The sequence below is a fragment of the Bos indicus x Bos taurus genome, chromosome 8 (genome assembly GCF_003369695.1).
Source record: "Bos indicus x Bos taurus breed Angus x Brahman F1 hybrid chromosome 8, Bos_hybrid_MaternalHap_v2.0, whole genome shotgun sequence".
Lineage (NCBI taxonomy): Eukaryota > Metazoa > Chordata > Mammalia > Artiodactyla > Bovidae > Bos > Bos indicus x Bos taurus.
Genome location: NC_040083.1, coordinates 35,236,124 through 35,256,479, shown reverse-complemented (window position 1 = coordinate 35,256,479; position 20,356 = coordinate 35,236,124). Strand labels below are relative to the sequence as shown.

At 36.8% G+C, this 20,356-nt stretch overlaps 1 protein-coding gene across 42 annotated transcripts in view; it reads right to left on the bottom strand.

Annotated features, from left to right (window-relative positions):
• PTPRD (protein tyrosine phosphatase, receptor type D) overlaps positions 1–20,356 on the bottom strand; it is a 2,534,232-nt gene that overhangs the window by 1,145,671 nt on the left and 1,368,205 nt on the right. For all 42 annotated transcript variants that reach the window (XM_027549289.1, XM_027549255.1, XM_027549273.1 and 39 more), the window contains exon 8: positions 395–428. The gene's annotated coding sequence lies outside the window, so the exon portion shown is untranslated. The remainder of the gene's footprint in view (positions 1–394; positions 429–20,356) is intronic.

The window sequence follows — 20,356 nt, the reverse complement described above, 5'->3', positions numbered from 1 at the left end:
AAATTTCTATATAATTTTAACTTCCTCTTAAAAATTGTGTCTTTAAAATACATTGCACTGTCTTTGATAGCATGAATATTAGCATGTTTTCTCAGGATCATCCTGGGCAAACAGATGGCAAAAGTGAAATGGAAAACATTTGGAAAATAGTAGCCTTTCCTAGGCTCCTGGTATAAGTGTACAAGAGGTTCTTTGAGTTCTAATTTTGGTTCCAATCAGAAGAAAAAAGGGAAGGGTTATATCCCTGGAAAAAACAATGTAGCCTACTCCAGAACATGCCTTTCAGTCCATTTAAGTGCTCACATTTTTGTAGGTTTTATATGGACATAAATCATTTTGAATCTTAGAATGAAAAACATTCACTATAGATTTGAAAAGAGAAAAACCAACTTACCACAGCAGTTTAGTTAATTCATAGGCACCATCATCTGAAACAACAAAAACATATTTTGATATTGCAATCATAAAAACTTCCAAAAACATTCAAATTGTCTTAAAACACATACTGTGAATATATCTACAGAATCAAAATTAAATAAGCAATGAAAATACCTTGTCTGATCTAAATCATTTCATTATTTCAGATGAAAGCATTGCATCCCTACTATTCTACATCCAAATTAGATAATTGCTTTCTTTCAATATCTTTTGCATATGCATACTGGCATATGTATATTTCACAATGTTTTCTTCTGGTATTCACATTTAAAAGTAGGCAGAAATACAAAGTCTTTTGAATAATACAATCTTAGTTCTGGCATGAATGCAGTCATGACACACATCCTAATATACAGCTCTGAGACTGCCATATAAATCCCTTTGCTGAGCTCAAAAAACCTCTCTATTGTCTATACAGAAAAAAAAAAAAAAAGCTAAAGTATTTGTCCCAGTGTCTAGCAGGGTTCCATCAGTTGCTCCTAGTCTACCTAAAATTTTCCCCCAAAACTCTCCAATGCACCCTCATTCTCTTTTTCAAGTTTATCTATCACAGACACTGGTGCCTTTTTTCACACCCTATTTTAAACACAAATGTTTTATTTAACAATATTTTAATTTTTCCCTTTTCCTCTGCCTCAATATTCTTTCTACTCATTCTTCAGTTCCACTTCAATTAGCATCTCCTCCATGAAGCTTGTCTTAATGCCCAGAGAAGGAATTAATCTAAGTGTTCCCCCCATATTTTGTAATTTATGGCTATCTCTCATCATTTAAAGACTAGTTGTATTGCACCTGTTTCTGCTAATAAAGTTTTAATTTTGAAGGACTAGTGATACCATTATGAATTAAACACTTTAGTTTCATGACAAAAAAAATTAAGGAATTAAAGTTGAAGGAAATTTCCTCTATTGATAAATGACATTTTAGGCAAGTTGTTAAATTCTTTTTGTACCATATGGGAATATTTTCTCTTTTTAAAAATTTAAAAACATCTTATTTGAAGGTTTGAATTCTGTACAGAAAGGTGATAATACTACTGGACCTCTATTAATACAGTATATGTTTGAAATTAGTATTTTAAAGAACAGTGACACATTTGCCTTGAACAATTAACATGGTGACCCCTACAGCAAGAATGACATTAGTAGCAGATTCTTAGGGGGAAAAAAAAATCTCTTTATGTACAATGAAATGACAACATTACTTTGTTGGTAACTTTTTACTCCTGGCCAAGTTAATTATGTCAGATCAGATTGTGAAAAAGGGGCTTCCCTCGTGGCTCAGAGGGTAAAGTGTCTGCCTGCAACGTGGGAGACCCAGGTTTGATCTGCGGGTCAGGAAGATTCCTTGCAGAAGGAAATGGCAACCCACTCCAGTACTCTTGCCTGGAAAATTTCATAGATGGGGGAGCCTGGTAAGCTACAGTCCATGGAACTGCAAAGAGTCGCACACAACTGAGCAACTTCACTTTTACACATTCACAATGTCTTGTTCTTTATTCTCCTTTTGGATTCATAATCACTTTCAGCTTCAAAATGTTGACAAACAATTCCATGCAACTGCTCCTATCAGGTTTTTTTTTTCCTTCCTAGATGATTATAACTTGGCTACACATCTGTCTTATTAACAGTTTTCTTATTGCTTTCATATATTAAACATCCAGAAAAAAATATTGAGTTGAATAATTAAACCTAAGTTATCAATGTAAAGATTTTAATGTGGATATTTAAAATAACAGCTGCTGCTGCTAAGTCACTTCAGTCGTGTCCGACTTGTGCGACCCCATAGATGGCAGCCCACCAGGCTCCCCTGCCCCTGGGATTCTCCAGGCAAGCATACTGGAGTGGGTTGCCATTTCCTTCTCCAATGCATGAAAGTGAAAAGTGAAAGTGAAGTTGCTCAGTCCTGTCCGACTCTTAGCGACCCCATGGACTACAAACAGCCTACCAGGCTCCTCTGCCCGTGGGATTTTCCAGGCAAGAGTACTGGAGTAGGTTGCCATTGCCTTCTCCAATGCATGCGTGCATGCTAAGCTGCTTCAGTCATGTTCAACTCCGTGCAACCCTATGGACAGCAGCCACCAGGCTCCCCTGTTCATGGGATTCTACAAGCAAGAATAATGGAGTAGGTTGCCATTTCCTTCTCCCAAAATAAGAGCAATGTTTCTTAATTTGGTGAGAGGAAGAACTATATTAGATGATTTGTACCTAAATCTAGACTGATATTTCATCTTCAGAATTATGTGTTATTTCAACGCTCTACAGTTCTTCTCACAGGAAGAACAATGATATAACACATAATTAAGAAATATATATGCATATATATAGATTTAAATTTGTGATTCAGCAAAGCTCCTAAAATAGAATAATACTCAGTAATTGAACACGTACTGATAGTCTGAGTCTACCACCAGGTCAATAGTAGACACGGTCCCCTATAAGAGTCAAAGTTACCAAAGTGTTTTAACATGAGTAAATCAGATATCATTATGGAAGCAACTTTAGAAATATTAATAATGTTAATATTATTAATAAAAATTTCATTTAATTGAGTTTAGATATAATTATTAATATCTGTAAACCTATGACTTAGATTTTCTTAAAAAAATAAGAGTGTGGACTGTACACACTGATTGGTTAGGGCTATCACTAGTAGATAAAGAAACAGAGAAATGTCAGTGGTGGGCTTCCCTGGTGGCTCAGCAATGAGAAATCCATCTACCAACGCAGGAGACACAGGTTCAATCCCTGATCCAGGAACAACCCATATGCTGAGGAACAACTAAGCCCATGTACTACAACTACTGAACCTATGCTCTAGAGCCCAAAACCCACAACAGCTGAGCCCTCACAATGCAACTCCTGAAGCTCATGTGCCCTAGGGCCCCTGCTCCACAACAGGAGAAGACACCAGTGAGCAGTGTGCACAGCTAGAGTACACCCCGTTCTCTGCAACTAAAAAAAGTCCATGCAGCAACAAAGGTTCAGTTCAGCCAAAAACAAATACATAAATATATATACATATATATATTTTTTTTAAATAAATGTCTTTGGTAAGCAGCCTGGAATTTATTGTTGCATTGTTCTTCTGTGCCAGATGTAATGCAAACATAGCTGGACTAGGGACTATAGGGATAAACGGCTTCCTGAGAACAATGATCTGATGTTAGTCTCCTATTTCACTCAAAAGGCAACCAAAATTTAGCAAAGAAAATCCCATTAAAATAAATGTTTATTAGGGAATGCTTAATTGCTATCTGTCCCCGGGATACTTAAATATTTTCTTTCACATGACTGGAATTGCCAAAGAACAGGACAAATCAAAACCTCTAATTCTAGTAGCAAATTATATTTTCAATGACCTGTATTTTCTAACATGTTCATGTAATTAATTCACTACCTTTATTGATCCATATTTTCTATATTCCTTTTTTTTCCAAATATATTTTCCATTTCCCTCTCTCTTCCTTCTGCATTTTGATTAGGTCCTGAGAATGGCATCCACAAAATATAGGAATCCTTCCAGATAAAATAGATAACTTACTAAGTGTATAACCAACTGATGAAGAAGACAAAAGATCCTATCAAAAACTTTAGAATTTTTGTTTTGATTCTAGAGTTGCTGGCATAAGTATGAAAATGGAGTCATTCCAAATAAGGTGGTTTATGGATAGAACATGCACCTATGTGCTTTTTATGGCTTAAAAGAAGTTTTCTGAAGATTTTTCATATGCAAATTTATTCAAATAGCATTTACAATTAGCATCTACCTCTCTATATTTGACCATTTAATTCTCATAAAGGGTATCTATTTTCTATAAAAGAACCCCAGTGTCTGAGTACAGGAACAGAATACTAAACTAGATATCATTCCAATATTGTGATCATATGATTTGTTAAAAAATGAAGTGAAGAATAAATTAAATATGTATTATTGCCGTCTCTGTATATCCATACTAAACAGAAAGTAGGAATAAGCCAGCTATTTCTATATTTACTTGTAGAACCAATTATAGAAATAATTATGAAAACAAATGCAAATAGGTACCCACTCTGGGCATAGAAAATTATTTTAGCAGTTAAATTCCTGAGTTCCAATAATATCACTGAAACACATGCATGCTTATATACTACATACATATGTATCTTTATCTTATATACACATACACACACACACATGCATATACAGATACAGATACATAGGTGGTCAGAGTAATTCTCCTTTCTAGTTTCATTAGATTTTCTCTTAGCATTTCCTTTTCTTCCTACCAAAACTCCAGTTCATATTTCTTATATCAGTAATGAGCAAGTGAAGGACGTGAGCTTCAGTAACAGAAGATGATGGTAACAGGGGAAGGAACCAAGAGTGAAATGGAACTGTTGTGACTGAGCCTCAGTACATACATCCCGAAAGAGCCCTGGGCCAAAGCCCAGAACAGATTTTGTTAAAAAAAAAATAAAGGGTAAATATTAGGTTTTATTAGAACTTTTTTGTTCTGAAATACAAACAAATTTTATTTCAGTCATAAATAACTAGTACCTCTATTTTAATCATATTAGGCTGAGGTTTTCCTTAGTTTTGTGAGTATAAATGTCAACTAGGAAGTTGAATGCGGAAGTCCATGGTTCTGTGGGAAGGTTAGGGCTAGAAACACACATTGGGAATGGAATCATAGAGATGGTATCCAAGATATGGAAATTAGACAGCATGTCAGTAGCAAAGAGTAGAAGGTTTAGGCTAGAGGCTAAGAAAGCCCAACATGAAGAGTGAGAACTGAAGACAAATCACAATCAAATTCTGTAAACTCCAGGAGTAAACTCCGGGAGCTGGTGATGGACAGGGAGGCCTGGCGTGCTGCAGTTCACGAGGTCGCAAAAAGTTGGACGTGACTGAGCAACTGAACTGAACTGAACTCTGTAACCTTTAGCTGGAGAGGAAGATTTAACTGGGTCTTTATCAAGTCTCTGCTTAATGCCACATTCTGTGCTAGGTATCCTAATGAACAAAATTGACTCCCATTCGATCTGCCTTATGCTTTAGAGCAGTGGTCCCCAACAATTTTTGGAACCAGAGACTGGTTTTGTGGAAGACCGTTTTTCCACGGATCGGGGTAGGGGTGGTTTTAGGATGATTTGAGCGCATTACATTTATTGTGTACTTTATTTTTATTATTATTACATTGCAATATATAATTGAGTAATTAAACAATTGTCACTTGCCACTCACTAATAGAGTTTTGATACGAGTCTGCAAGCAGTTGATTTATCATGGTCTCTGTGAAGTCAAGCCTCTCTGCTAATGATAAACTGTATTTGCATCTGCTCCTCAGTGCTAGCATCTTCACCTCAGGTTCACCTCAGATCATCAGGCATTAGATTCTCATAAGGAGCATGCAACCTAGATCCTTGCACGTGCAGTTCACAGTAGGGTTCAGGCACTTATGAGAACCTAATGCTGCCACTGACCTGACGGGAGGAAGAGCTCGGGTGGTAATGTGAATGATGGGGAGCAGCTGTAAATGAAAAGGCTTCACTTGCTGATCACTACTCACCTCCTGCTTAAGCCCAATTCTTAACAGCACACTCATCAGTACCAGGGGTTGGGGACCCCTGGTTTAGAGCCCATCAAACTATGTTTCTCCAGTATGTCTGTATTCACAAAAACATCCCAGTGGCATTCTAAGATTTTTCAACTTCAACCAGCACTTTATTATTCCAGTGTCAAGCATTTCTTACAACAACCACTCTCTTTCATTTCTTCTCAATTCCTTTCAAAATCTAAAACCCACAGATTACAGCTTAAAAAAAAATGGCTCTATGATATTGTTTTTCCTTGAACTATACATTTCAGGAAAAGGAGATACTACAACAGATTTGCAATGTATTTGCAACTTAATATTATTCTGCTCATTTTATTTGATTTTTATTTTTTCCCTAAATTATAACTGTGCAACATGGGGAATTGCAAAGATTTCTTCAAGAGGAATGATTAAGGTGTTAGATTCTCAGATTTTTTGAGTGTTACCAATCACTAGAGAAGTTACAGGCAAAGCAACAACCTCCATCTAACACACCAGTAGAAGAAAAAAAGAAAATCTTAGAATTTCTTTAACCTTGAAGAAACTATGTAGACAGACAAGGCTTGAAACAAATTTTACAGGCAGTGTCTTGCTCCAGGGCATGTTTTATAGCATTAGCCTGGGTAAATATGCTTCAGTTTCAATTAATAAAATTGTAAATTTAGGATCTATGTTTTAGCAAAGTTACAGTTTGGGTTTATGCAATGTTAAACTAAAGCAAAATAAAGCCATAAATTACCATACCCTCTGAAATACTTTAATATGGTTGGTTCAAAATTGAATTTTTATCCCATTACTCTAGGGAGATAGTTGCTATAAAAAGGCATTTTCACTCATTTTCATCATTGTCATGATCTAAGTTTTTTTCTTCTAATACTGAAATAGTTTTTAATGTAGCTTTTGAAAATTGTATTGATGTTTGTTCTTTGGCTTTTCTCTTTCTTGAGATAATTCTTAATTTGCTAATATATTGCTAGCGCTACAGCTTTGCATATTTTTTGCTTGTTTAATCTGTTTGTTCTAAAAAAAAATCTAGCAAATTTCCATCTAATTTTGCTATTCTTTTCAAAATGCATTCAAAAATGCATTCTTAGGTTAACTTTGGTTTGAAATACAAAGTGCTAATGTAAAATTTACCTTTGCATTTTATTTAGAGGAGTGGAATATATTGAGAAGATTGAATAACTAAAGCAGGATTTCAAGGAGAATGTTCACACACTTAAGAAGATTTTTAAAACATATTATTCTCTGAAAATTGCCACTGCAAAGAAAGGACCAATCATTTTTCACACAATTTCCTTGATTTGGGGTTGGGACAGCAGAAACCAGACATTTTATTGTCTCTAACTCTGAAGTAGATGTCTTAGAACATCAGGCTTAAATAAACACTGAGCTTTGGTACCATTCAATGAAATAAATAAACTGAATGAACAGTAGGAAGAGGTGGAAGGAGAAAGTTTTGTGGTTGAAAAATGAGCCTTTAAGTATTATTGAGAAAATTGTGATTCTATATAACAAGAAAATCCATAATGTATAATGTTTTTCAAGTTCACATATTCCTGGTGTCCTGCATCCCTGGCTTTGTTCAAGGGTCTCTTTCTTCAGTCTCCCCTTATTAGAGCTGTAGGATCTGGCTGCTTGGTAGGAGTTTGAGAAAGTGTTACTAACAAGTAAATATTTCAACTGCAATCTCTGTCTATTCTTTATATAGTCCCCCAATTAACATGAAATTTCCTCTATAGCAAATTCTGTTCTATTTACCTCTTCTCTCCCTAGTTTCTACTCAAGGGCAAGTATCCCAGTATGTAGTACAATGTTCCCCATAAAATTTTCTTAATTTTCTCGGCACATCCTCTTTTCTACTGTGAATGAACTCAACTTGTCCATAAAGTTCTACTCTTTCACTAAAATCAAGACTTATATTCATAATACTCACTCATTTTTCCAATGGAGCCCACCTCCCTTGCCCCAACAATTCAAATGATAGGAAAAAGGGAAGAATTTGACATACACTTGAGCTTTGAATACTACTCCCAGAAGTAAGGGGATTAAAGCAAGTCTGGGAGATCATGAAGTGGATACTAGAACTGCAAGAGAATGTTTCAGTATCAAAGAGACTTTGCCAAAGTTGAATACTTAAGAAAGGAGTGTACGGGGAGGGGAATGATTCATGTGTAAGCTTCTAGTGGAGATAAGAGGGGACAGGGTTGAGGAACCTTATAAAATATCTGATATGAACACTTTCCTCTTATTTCAAAATATTCCCATTATCATTCACTTATTCTCTTTCTTACATCTGTTGCAGAGGAAGCCTGAGGTCAATTTGATGATTATCAAACAAGGTTATAAAGTCTCAATTAATGTGACTTGATTTTGAAATTATTTAATGATTGAAAATCTTTCTCTCATTAAACTGTTTGCTGCCTTCCAAAACAATGTAATTTTCTGCTTCTTTTTTATTGCAATGTGAAATAAAAACTTGAGTTCTAGAGCTAAAGAGATTAGATTCAAATCAAGACTTTGCCACTAGCTAACTATGTGTTCTTGAGAAAAGTAGCAAATTACTTAATCTTTCTGGACCTCAGTTCTCTCATCTGTAAATGGGAATAATAATGGTATTTATTCCATAAAATATTATTTGTGTGCAGATTTGAGAGGTTTGGCACAGAGTCAGCTTGTGAATATCGTAATGAACTTGTACAATGCCATTCCTCAAACACTCCTCCTGTTTTTTCTCTTTCTTCCAGTTATTATGTCCAATATTTCTCTAATAACTCTTATATTCCTTATTTTTTACTTCTTTATTCTTCCCAACTCAGAAAACAAGAATTGTCCAAGATCTTGTATTTGTCTTATTATTATGTCTGCCTTTTCTTTGGCAATTTTATCCATTACCATGGCTTCAGCCTTCATGGGGGCTTCCCATCTAGACATCCCATTGCCACCAATGAGTCACAGCATTCAAGTCAATATTTATACCATATATGCCGCCCTTCTGGTTTTCCCAACTTTTATCACTCCTGCTTTTTGCCAATTTAAAACTGCAGAGTTAATCTTAGCTTCTCTTTCTCTTTTTTAACCACATACACACGTATTTTCATGTTCTTGTTTAGTTTTACTCTCTTTTTCATTCTCACCACCACCATTTCAGTTCATGCCCTTCTTTGTTGCTGTTTAGGCTGTAGGTCATGTTCTACTCTTTGTGACCCCAGGGACTGTAGCCTGCCAGCTCTTCTGTCCATAGGATTTCCCACGCAAGAATACTAAAGTCGGGTTGTCATTTCCTTCTCCAGTGGATCTTCATGACCCAGGGATCAAACCTGTGTCTCCTGCATTGGCAGGCAGATTCTTTAGCGCTGAGCCACCAAGGAAACCCCATGCCTTTATTAGAAGAAGAAGAAGTGAAGTTTCTCAGTCGTGCCCGACTTTTTGCGACCCCATGGACAGTAGCCTGCACCAAGCTCCTCCTCCATGGGATTTTCCAGGCAAGAGTACCGGAGTGGGTTGCCATTTCCTTCTGCAGGGAATCTTCCCGACCCAGGGATCAAACCCAGGTCTCCCGCATTGTAGACAGACGCTTTACCGTCTGAGCCACCATGCCTTTATTACCAGACTTCAAACACTACAGATTGACTTGTTTATTTCTGGAGTTTAAATAAATGAATCATAGAGGATGTTTGATTTTGTGTTTGGCTTTTTCTACTCAATATTATGTTTGAGAATCAACCATGATGATATATATGGCAGCAGTTTATTTTCATTATCATGCAGGATTCCAATATATGAATATACAATGACTTAATTGTTCAACTATTGATGATATTTAGGTTGTTTCCACTTTAAGATTATAAATAATGGTTCTATAAACACACTTAAACATGTTTTGTGGTAAAATACACACAATTCTATTGGATACATATACACAGAAGGCATAAACATCAATGCATAGTAAAGACATTCTTATTGTGTTGAAATAAGAGTGGCTACCTCTAAATGGTGGTAGAATATGAAGAATTTTGTATCTTATTCTAAGCTTTATTTTTTTTTTTTCACAGTAAAGAAATTGGAAATTGGTAAACAAATTTATTTAGGATATGAGTTCCAGCATTAAAAAGCCCGATTCAGGGACTTCCCTGGTGGTTCAATGGTTAGGAATTTGCCTTCCGTTACAGGGCACATGGTTTTGATCCCCTGGTCCAGAATTAGGATCCTGTGTACTGTCAGACAGAGCCCCCATGGGGCAGTTAGAGAACCAGTACAGGAAATGAAGACCCAGTACAGCCAAAATACACCTAAAATAAATAAATAAACTAGAAAGTCTGAAGTATATATTCAGGGAAAAAATTCTTTCCATTCAATAACTAAAGTATTAGCAAAAGAAAAAATCAGAACACCTAATTCAAACACCAGTGCTACTATCTATCTCTTCTTATTTACATATTAATAGCAATTCCCTGGTAGTTCAGTCAGTAAAGAATCTGCTTGCAGTGCAGGAGACCCAGGTTTGATCCCTGGGTTGGGAAGATCTGCTGGAGAAGGAAATGGCAACCCACTTCAGTATTCTTGCCTGGAGAATCCCATGGACAGAGGAGCCTGGCCAGCTGCAGTCTATGCGGACACAAGAGTCAGACACAACTTAGCGACTTCACCACCATCATCACCGCTATTTTAAGTTACTTAACCTTATCGAAGTTCAGATTCTTCATTTGCTCATCTGTAAAGTTAGGAAACCTGAACACTGTTGCAAGGAATAAAATACCTATCCCATATAAACTCCAGTTCAGTTCCTGGAAAAACTAACCAGACAATAAGTATTCATTGGGATTGTATCATTATATTTATAATAAGAGGACACTGTTTTGTCTCTCATGATTTTTGGCTTGTGAAATTTGGGTTAGATACTTAGAAGAATTTGTTGTTGTGGAGGAATCAGAAGAATATTTATTATTATTGAACCAAGTATAGGGTAGCAAACTATCTGTAATCTACCCAGAAGTGGGGCTTAGATCTCGGAACCAAAACAGTAAGAGTAACATTGGCAGTAGAATAGAGGGAATTTACTATATCAGTGTCCTGACTGGAACATTACTGATGCTTCTCATGTTTCTTTGTATGTATATAAATATTATGACATCAAAGGAAATGATTATATGTGCAAATTGGGTATCTCTTTCTTAAAATTTTAGATCAGCTGGAACTATACTCAACTGAACCAGCAAAATCTAAAACAAATGAAACACCATTTACAAGAAAGCACTTAAGAAAATCTATGTATGACAAGCAATTTTTTTCAACCCATATTGCTCATCTATGATTCTAAGATATATGTGTTGTATTTACAAATGTGTTCCTATTGAAATTCATACTTGAATTGCTTGTCTATTCAGAATCCTCAAAAATTATAATAAAATAGAATTTTACATCACTGTCAATTGGAGATTCAGTCCAATTAAAAATAATAATTTTCATCAGCTTCTGCTTATTTTTCTGTAATACTGTGATAAATTATTAAACACACACACACAAATCCCCCCAAAAACTAGAAGAGGGCTTCTTAGACGTATGAGGTTACATACCGATAAACTCATCCTTAAATTGAAAATACCATAAATTAAAAAGACATATACTACACTAGCCTCCAAACATCAAAGCTAAGCATAGTCTCCCTTAAACATACTCAGAAATATCAGCCTACAGGTGGACAAAATCATCTAACATAAAGCCTGTTTTATAGTAAAGGGCTGAGTATCTCAGGTAACTTACTGAATGCTATACTGAAAGAGAAAAATAGAATGGTTGTATGGGTACAGAATGGTAGTTACGTGTATTGGTTGTTTCCTCTCATGACTGTGTGGTTGACTGGCAGCTCGGGCTGGTTGCCCTGACCAGAATCATGAGAGAATACCATACCACATATTGCTAACCCAACAGAAGATAAAAATTGAAGCTGTTTCGCCTGATTACATATCACTTTCACACCACTATAAAGTGGAAAAATCATAAGTCAAACATCATAACTTGGGGACCATCTATATTAGATTTTAAAAAATGAAAGAAAAATAGTAAAGAATCTGAGCTCAATGCAGGAGATGTGGGTTTGATCCCTGGGTCAGGAAGATTCTCCTGGAGAAGGGCATGGCAACCCACTTTAGTATTGTTACCTGGGATATCCCATGGACAGAGGAGACTGTCCGGCTACACTCCATGGTGTTGCAAAGAGTCGGATACGACTGAGTGACTAACACTTTGACTTCTTCCAAGGAGAAACAGAGATTTGGGGTTTTAGAAAGAGCCCAGTTTAAAAATCGGCTCCATTGCTTACTGATATTTGACTTTGGGTTAGTTCTGTCATGTGTAGAAAGAAACGATTGTGACGATTAAAGAAAAAAACAGAGCATAAAATATTCTCACAAGCTTGACACAAAATAGGTCTTATGGAACATTATGTTTCCTATTCCTTTTTACTCTATTTTGAAAGTATTTCCTTCTAAGTAAAAGAAATTTCCCAATTTTTGGTATTTTTATCTTCTTCATTAGAGACTTTTTTTTTTTAATGCTGTTATTCTTCAATCACTAAGTCATGTCTGATTCTTTGTGGCCCCATGGACTACAGCATGCCAGATTCCTCTGTCCTCCACTATCTCCCAGAGTGTGGTCAAATTCATGTCCATAGAGTCAGTGGTGCTATCTAACTATCTCATCCTCTGCTGTCCCCTTTTCCTTTTGCCTTGAATCTTTCCCAGCCTTAGCGTCTTTTTCCAATGAGTCAGCTCTTCTCCTCAGGTGGGCAAAGTATTGGAGCTTCAGCTACAACAACAGACCATCTATTGAATATTCAGGGTTGATTTCCTTTAGGATTGACTGGGTTTTTTGGATACTACTCATTATATCCCAAATACATTAGGGCCTTAAAGTCAGTATTTATCAAGAGAGCCAGAGGCTACAATTCCTTAGACAAAAACTTAGACATAGTTGTTTTAAATATAAATTTTCTAAAATGTGTCTCTACTTCACTCTAGAATATACCTATGTAACAGGATAAGTGCACATTATTATAATATTAGGCTTTCTGATTTTATTACAAAGGTTATATATTATATAGTAAACTTGTCTCAGTATATTACTCTCACAGTATTTTTTTCAAAGTCAGTATTTCTATACCTATGATGCTATTTTAGGTATCTGTCTGCTCTTGCTACATATATAATATCCAATATCTATAATATCCAATAGCATTTTTTATTTTTTTCAATGAACATATCATTGTTTGACTTGAGTTCATTTTTTATTTATCTGAATCATACTTGAGCTTCTCCGTGCTCTTTGGACACTACTAGCAATGATTCTGGAGAAGGCAATGGCACCCCACTCCACTACTCTTGCCTGGAAAATCCCATGGGCGGATGAGCCTGGTAGGCTGCAGTCCATGGGGTCGCTAAGAGTCGGACACGACTGAGCGACTTCACTTTCACTTTTCACTTTCATACATTGGGGAAGGAAATGGCAACCCACTCCAGTGTTCTTGCCTGGAGAATCCCAGGGATGGGGGAGCCTGGTGAGCTGCCGTCTATGAGCTCACACAGAGTCGGACACGACTGAAGCAACTTAGCAGCAGCAGCAATGATTCATGAAGCTAAGATTGAAACTCTTTACCTATAGAAATAGAGGCACTATTGATATAATCTTATTAGAAGTCAGAAAAAGTCATATCAAAATAATTCAAGACCATCAACACGTCTCTTGAATTAACAGAAGAAAATAGAGCACATTAACACTTCTATGAAGACCACTCTTCCAAGTAGAAATGAGATCACAATATAAAAATTACAAACCAAAGGAGTACAGGAATCAGCTATAAAGGAGAATCAGTAGATGTAGAAAGTGGAAAAAAAAAAAAAATTACATTCCAAGAAAATAACAGAAAAGCCCAGGACAGATTATCTCAAATCCTAACATTAATAGATTCCAAGGGATGTAGTTGAATTTCAAATTTAACAGATGACTGGCTCTCATAATTTTATTTCATATACAAACATATATTTCAGGTTAAAAAATATTAAGGTTTATTTTATTTTTGGCATATATGATAGAGTCAAAAAAAGAGGAAAAACTTCTACCTAATATTGGTTCCAAATCAAAGATTTTATATAGAAGTATATGAATGATTGAAATGTAATGTCTTGATTCCCTCCCTGATTCCCATATTTTGCTACCTGTAAGAGGAAAATATGAAAATATAAAAACTCATTATGAAAAATCTGTTGTCAAACACATTTGTGACACATGTATAAGTATAGCACAATGAAAAAACTACAGTAAGGTTCACTAAGTGGCCTTATACAAATTCAGTAAGTGCTAGATTTCTTTAGAGACAGCATCAGTTGTTCAGATAAATGAAGTACCTTCCAGAAGAGAGGTTTCTGGCACAAATCAATACACTGAAATATGCATTCAGTCCATATGGTATTTCAGTAATGGGTGCTTGAAATTCAGCACACAGAATTGCTATAAATCACAAGCAGAAATTATATTAAAGGAAAGTTAGTTCTGTGATTTGTACTCAGAAATCAATGGAAATGTGTACCAAAAATAAGAGGCTTTTAGACATGTATGTCAAAAGAAAAATGATTTGTGTCATTGCCATTCATAATTCATATTTTTGCTTCCTGTGTCCAGTTGAAGTTGGATTTTTTCCATGCTTCTTTTTCCTTATACAGGCAACCCTTAAAGTATATAAGAATCCCAAATTAGGAAGAAACCCACACAGTGATCTTTATTAAAAACAAAGGAATCACAAAATCCACACTCACCAGAACCTGGAGAAGAAAACACTTGACTAGAGGAGTATTTTGGAATGGGGTAACCATAGTTGCAGGTACATAGTGAGAAAAGTAGGACTGTTAGGATGAAACTGGGTTGGAGAGGACCTAAATGGTAAAGATAAGAGGCCAGAAGTGATAAGGTAAGAGGAAAACAGGGAGCTCTAGGAATCACTGATCGTGGAAAAGACACCATAAAATAACTGTGATCCTTATTAATTGCACTTTTATATCTATCTGTCTACACTATATCTACACACACATAATCTCTCTAGACTTGAATCACTACCAATATTTTGCTGTTGTCTGTTAAAGCTACAATTTCCACATATCAGGGACAACCCCCACCCCAACACCAAATGCATGCATGCATACACATGTGCCTTCATACCACAAGCATGCTATGAGTGGAAAGTGCTGTGATGAACTGACTGGATAATGTTCAGTGACCTAAATTGGAGCTTAGAATATTTGTAGGTGTGTGCCTGCCTTAATCAAATGAAAAGTAGGCCAAATCTATGTGTTTACTTTTTTTTAAACCACAGCTGAGAAACCTCTTTTTGTGTGTGTGTGTGCGTGTGTGCATGCGTATGTGACTGTAAAAATAAATAAACCATTACCCTGAAAAAGAAATGAACCATAGGTGGATTTCTATCAAAATAGACATGAAATGGATTAAAAATTAAACTCCAGACTGGGACAAATTTCATGTTTCTTTTCAATTCCCAATAATGCATTAGGATACATAATAAAATCCCTGAGGATATGTGGCACTGACTGTCCTTTTCTTGATAATCAGGGCATGGTTTGGAAAAAAGACTTTATTTCATGGATTTATGCCTTCTAAGATTAACACTCAAATACCAAATAATTTCAAAGCTAGCAAACATATGCCACTTTGTTCAGAATTTTGACCATTTTCTGTGAGTTTGTATAGAAATAATCCCCATAAATGTCACTATCAATATCTAGAGATGCACAAACTAAGCAGCCAAAGTATACTATTTCTCTAAAGTATGGTAGCGTATCATGCAATGCTACTGACTACATAAGCATCATTGAGATCATTAAACCTGAAGTGGAAATGCTTTTTGCTAAGATTTTAAAACAAGAGCAAAATTCTCACATGCTGCCAACTTGAAAGGGGGTATTTGCCTTCTGATGCCTCAGGAAAGGAGTATAGGGCAACTGCCATTACCATCTGAATGGAGAGGGATGCGAGCCTTGTGTGTTAGACTGACAATGTTTAGTCTTTTAAATTAACCAAAGAATTCACAGCTACACAAAAGAATGTCAACACTATGAGGAAAAAGATCCCAACAGAATTAAATGTGTTTGAAGAGCTTCTGTAGTCAAGGAAATAAAATACTAAATTTATAATGAGCCGATATCACTGCACAGAAAATGGACATAAGAAATCTCTTATGAGATGGATGAAACTGGAACCTATTATACAGAGTGAAGTAAGCCAGAAAGAAAAACACCAGTACAGTATACTAATGCATATATATGAATTTAGAAAGATGGTAACAATAACCCTGTGTATGAGACAGCAAAAGAGACACTGATGTATAGAACAGTCTTATGGACTCTGTGGGAGAGGGAGAGGGTGGGGAGATTTGGGAGAATGGCATTGAAACATGTATAATATCATGTATGAAACGAGTGGCCAGTCCAGGTTCGTTCGATGCATGATACTGGATGCTTGGGGCTGGTGCAATGGGACGACCCAGAGGGAGGGTATGGGGAGGGAGGAGGGAGGAGGGTTCAGGATGGGGAACACAGGTATACCTGTGGCGGATTCATTTTGATATTTGGCAAAACTAATACAATATTGTAAAGTTTAAAAATAAAATAAAATTAAAAAAAAAAAAAAGAAATCTCTTAAAGCAATCCAGTCATTTGACAGATTAAGAAACTGAGGCCAGAAGAAGGTAAGTGAACTCCAACAGTGAATCCACGTTTTCTGAGCACAATTCAGTGGTTCTTTCTGCTGCACCTCAGTGTCCCAGCAAGCAAACAGTACAGCCAGAGGAAGATTATACGGTCAAACTCCAGATATAACTCAATTTTATCCCCAAATCATGCAGGTATCAAATTTTTATTTATTTATTTAGCCAGAATTACTCAGAATCTATTTCTGTTTTACAAACAGAGATTTTGCTCACTTTTGTATCAATGCATGCATGCTTAGTTGCTTTAGAAATGTCCAACTCATTGTGATCCCACAGACCATAGACCACCAGGCTCCTCTGTCCCTGGGATTCTCCAGGCAAGAATACTGGAGTGGGTTGCCATGCCCTCCTCCAGGGGATCTTCCCAATCCAGGGATTGAACCTGTAACTCTTATGTCTCCTGCATTGGCAGGCAGGTTCTTTACCACTAGCACCACCTGGGAAGCCCTTTGTATCTTAATAAATAAGTGTTATTTTATCATATTATGACATTCATTTTTTTTTTTTCTAAATTTGGTATTTGTGGCTTTGAAGCAAGAGACAAGGATCATATGATATCACTGGACATCTCAAACACCCTGACCCATTGGAACTGTTGCTTAATTTTCTACCTATGCAGCTTTCTATTACTTTATTTTCCTTTGCCAAAACCAACCTCTTTCCAAGCTTTAAGTACTCACAGATGTGGGCACATACAAAGACTTTCATATCCCTAATGAAAATATTACTATTTCCATTTATTCCCTTCTTTAGTCAACTCCTTTTCATGTTCCCCATAGTTTCAAGTCACTTTTGTTGAAGTTCCTGTTACATGCTTGTCACTTCATGAAGACTGTTTAGGTTCTCTCATTCCACCTTCAAATTTATCTTCATCAACATTCATCTTCAATCTCTTAAATATGGTTTTCTGACATTCATTCCTCTCATGCTCATTGCAGCACTATTTACAATAGCCAGGACATGGAAGCAACCTAAATGTCCATCAACAGAGGAACAGATAAAGAAGATGTACATATATACAATAGAGTATTCCCCAGTCATAAATAGGAGCAAAATTATGCCAGTTGCAGACATGTGAAAGGTGTTTCCCAGGTGGTTCAGTGGTAAATGTTCTACCTGCAAATGCAGAAGATACAGGAGATGCTGTTTGATCCCTGGGTTGGGAAGATCTCTGCAGTAGGAAATGACAATCCACTTTAATATTCTAGCTTGGAAAATTCATGGACAGAAGACCCTGACAAACTATGGTCTATGGGGTCACAAAAATTTGGACGTGACTGAGTGACTAAGCAAGCATGCAGGCATGCAGGTGGATGGACTTACAATCTGTTGTACACAGTGAAGTGAGTGAGAAAGGGGAAAACAAATATACTAAGATATATACATGGAATCTAGAAAAACAGTGCAAATGAACTTCTTTGTAAAGAAGAAACTGAGGAGACATAGAGAACAAACTTATGGATACCAAGGAAGGAAGAAGGTGGGATGGATTGGGAGATTGGAATTCACATATACACACTCGATTAAGAAGAGGTGGCAAGTATACACAGAAGAACTATACAAGAAAGGTTTTAATGACCCACATAAACACAACGGTGTAGTCACTCACCTAGAGCCAGATATCCTGGAGTATGAAGTCAAGTGGACCCCAGGAAGCATTACTATGAACAAAGCTAGTGGAGATGATGTAATCCAGCTGAACTATTTCAAATCTTAAAAATGATGTTGTTAAAGTGATGCATGTTCAAGCTGGTTTTAGAAAAGGCAGAGGAACCAGAGATCAAATTGTCAACATCTGCTGGATCATCGAAAAAGCAAGAGAGTTCCAGAAAAACATCAATTTTTGACTGCTCAATTGACTATGCCAAAGCCTTTGACTGTGTGGATCACAATAAACTGTGGAAAATTCTGAAGGAGATGGGAATACCAGACCACCTGACCTGCTTCTTGAGAAACCTGTATGCAGGTCAGGAAGCAACAGTTAGAACTGGACATGGAACAACAGACTGTTTCCAAATAGGAAAAGGAGTACATCAAGGCTGTATATTGTCACCCTGCTTATTTAACTTATATGCAGAGTACATCATGAGAAACTCTGAGCTGGAAGAAGCACAAGATGGAATTAAAATTGCTGGAAGAAATATCAATAACCTCAGATATGCAGATGACACCACACTTATGAAAGAAAATGAAGAAGAACTAAAGAGCCTCTTGATGAAAGTGAAAGAGGAGAGTGAAAAGTTGGCTTAAAGCTCAACATTCAGAAAACAAAGATGATGGCATCTGGTCCCATCACTTCATGGGAAATAGATGGGGAAACAGTGGAAACAATGTCAGACTTTATATTTTGGGGCTCCAAAATCACTGCAGATGGTGACTGCAGCCATGAAATTAAAAGATGCTTATTCCTTGGAAGGAAAGTTATGACCAACCTAGATAGCATATTAAAAAGCAGAGACATTACTTTGTCAACAAAGGTCCATCTAGTCAAGGCTATGGTTTTTCCAGTGGTCATGTATGGATGTGAAAGTTGGACTACAAAGAAAGCTGAGCGCCGAAGAATTGATGCTTTTGAACTGTGGTGTTGGAGAAGACTCTTGAGAGTCCCCTGGACTGAAAGGACATCCAACAAGTCCATCCTAAAGGAGATCAGTCCTGGGTGTTCATTGGAAGAACTGATGTTGAAGCTGAAACTCCAGTACTTTGGTCACCTGATGTGAAGAGCTGACTGCTTTAAAAAGACCCTGATGCTGGGAAAGATTGAGGGCAGGAGGAGAAGGGGACGATAGAGGATGAGATGGTTGGATGGCATCACCGACTCAATGGACGAGTTTGGGTAGACTCTGGGAGTTGGTGATGGACAGGGAGGCCTGGCGTGCTGTGGTTCTTGGGTTGCAAAGAGTCGGACATGACTGAGCGACTCAACTGAACTGAACTGAAAGTGATGCAATCAATACGTCAGCAAATTTGGAAATTTTGGAAACTTCTGCAGTGGGCATAAGAGAGAAAAGGTCATCTTTTATTCTAATCTCAAATAAAGGCAAACCCAAGGTATGTTTACAGAGAAGGCAATTGCACCCCACTCCAGTACTCTTGCCTGGAAAATCCCATGGATGAAGGAGCCTGGTAGGCTGTGGTCCATGGTGTCGCTAAGAGTCGAATACGACTGAACGACTTCACTTTGACTTTTCACTTTCATGCATTGGAGAAGGAAATGGCAACCCATTCCAGTATTCTTGCCTGGAGAATCCTAGGGGCGGGGGAGCCTGGTGGGCTGCCGTCTATGGGGTCACACAGAGTCAGACAGAACTGAAGCGACTTAGCAGCAGCAGCAAAGTATGTTCAGACTATCATATAATTGAACTTATTTCATATCCTAGCAAGATTATGTTCAAAATCCTTCAAGCTAGAATTCAGCAGTACATGAACCAAGAACTTCCAGATGTGCAAACTGGGTTTCCAAGAGGCAGAGGAATCAGAGATCAAATTGCCAACATTCTTTAGATCATGGAGAACACAAAAGAGTTCCAGAAAAACATTTACTTCTGCTTCAATGACTACACTAA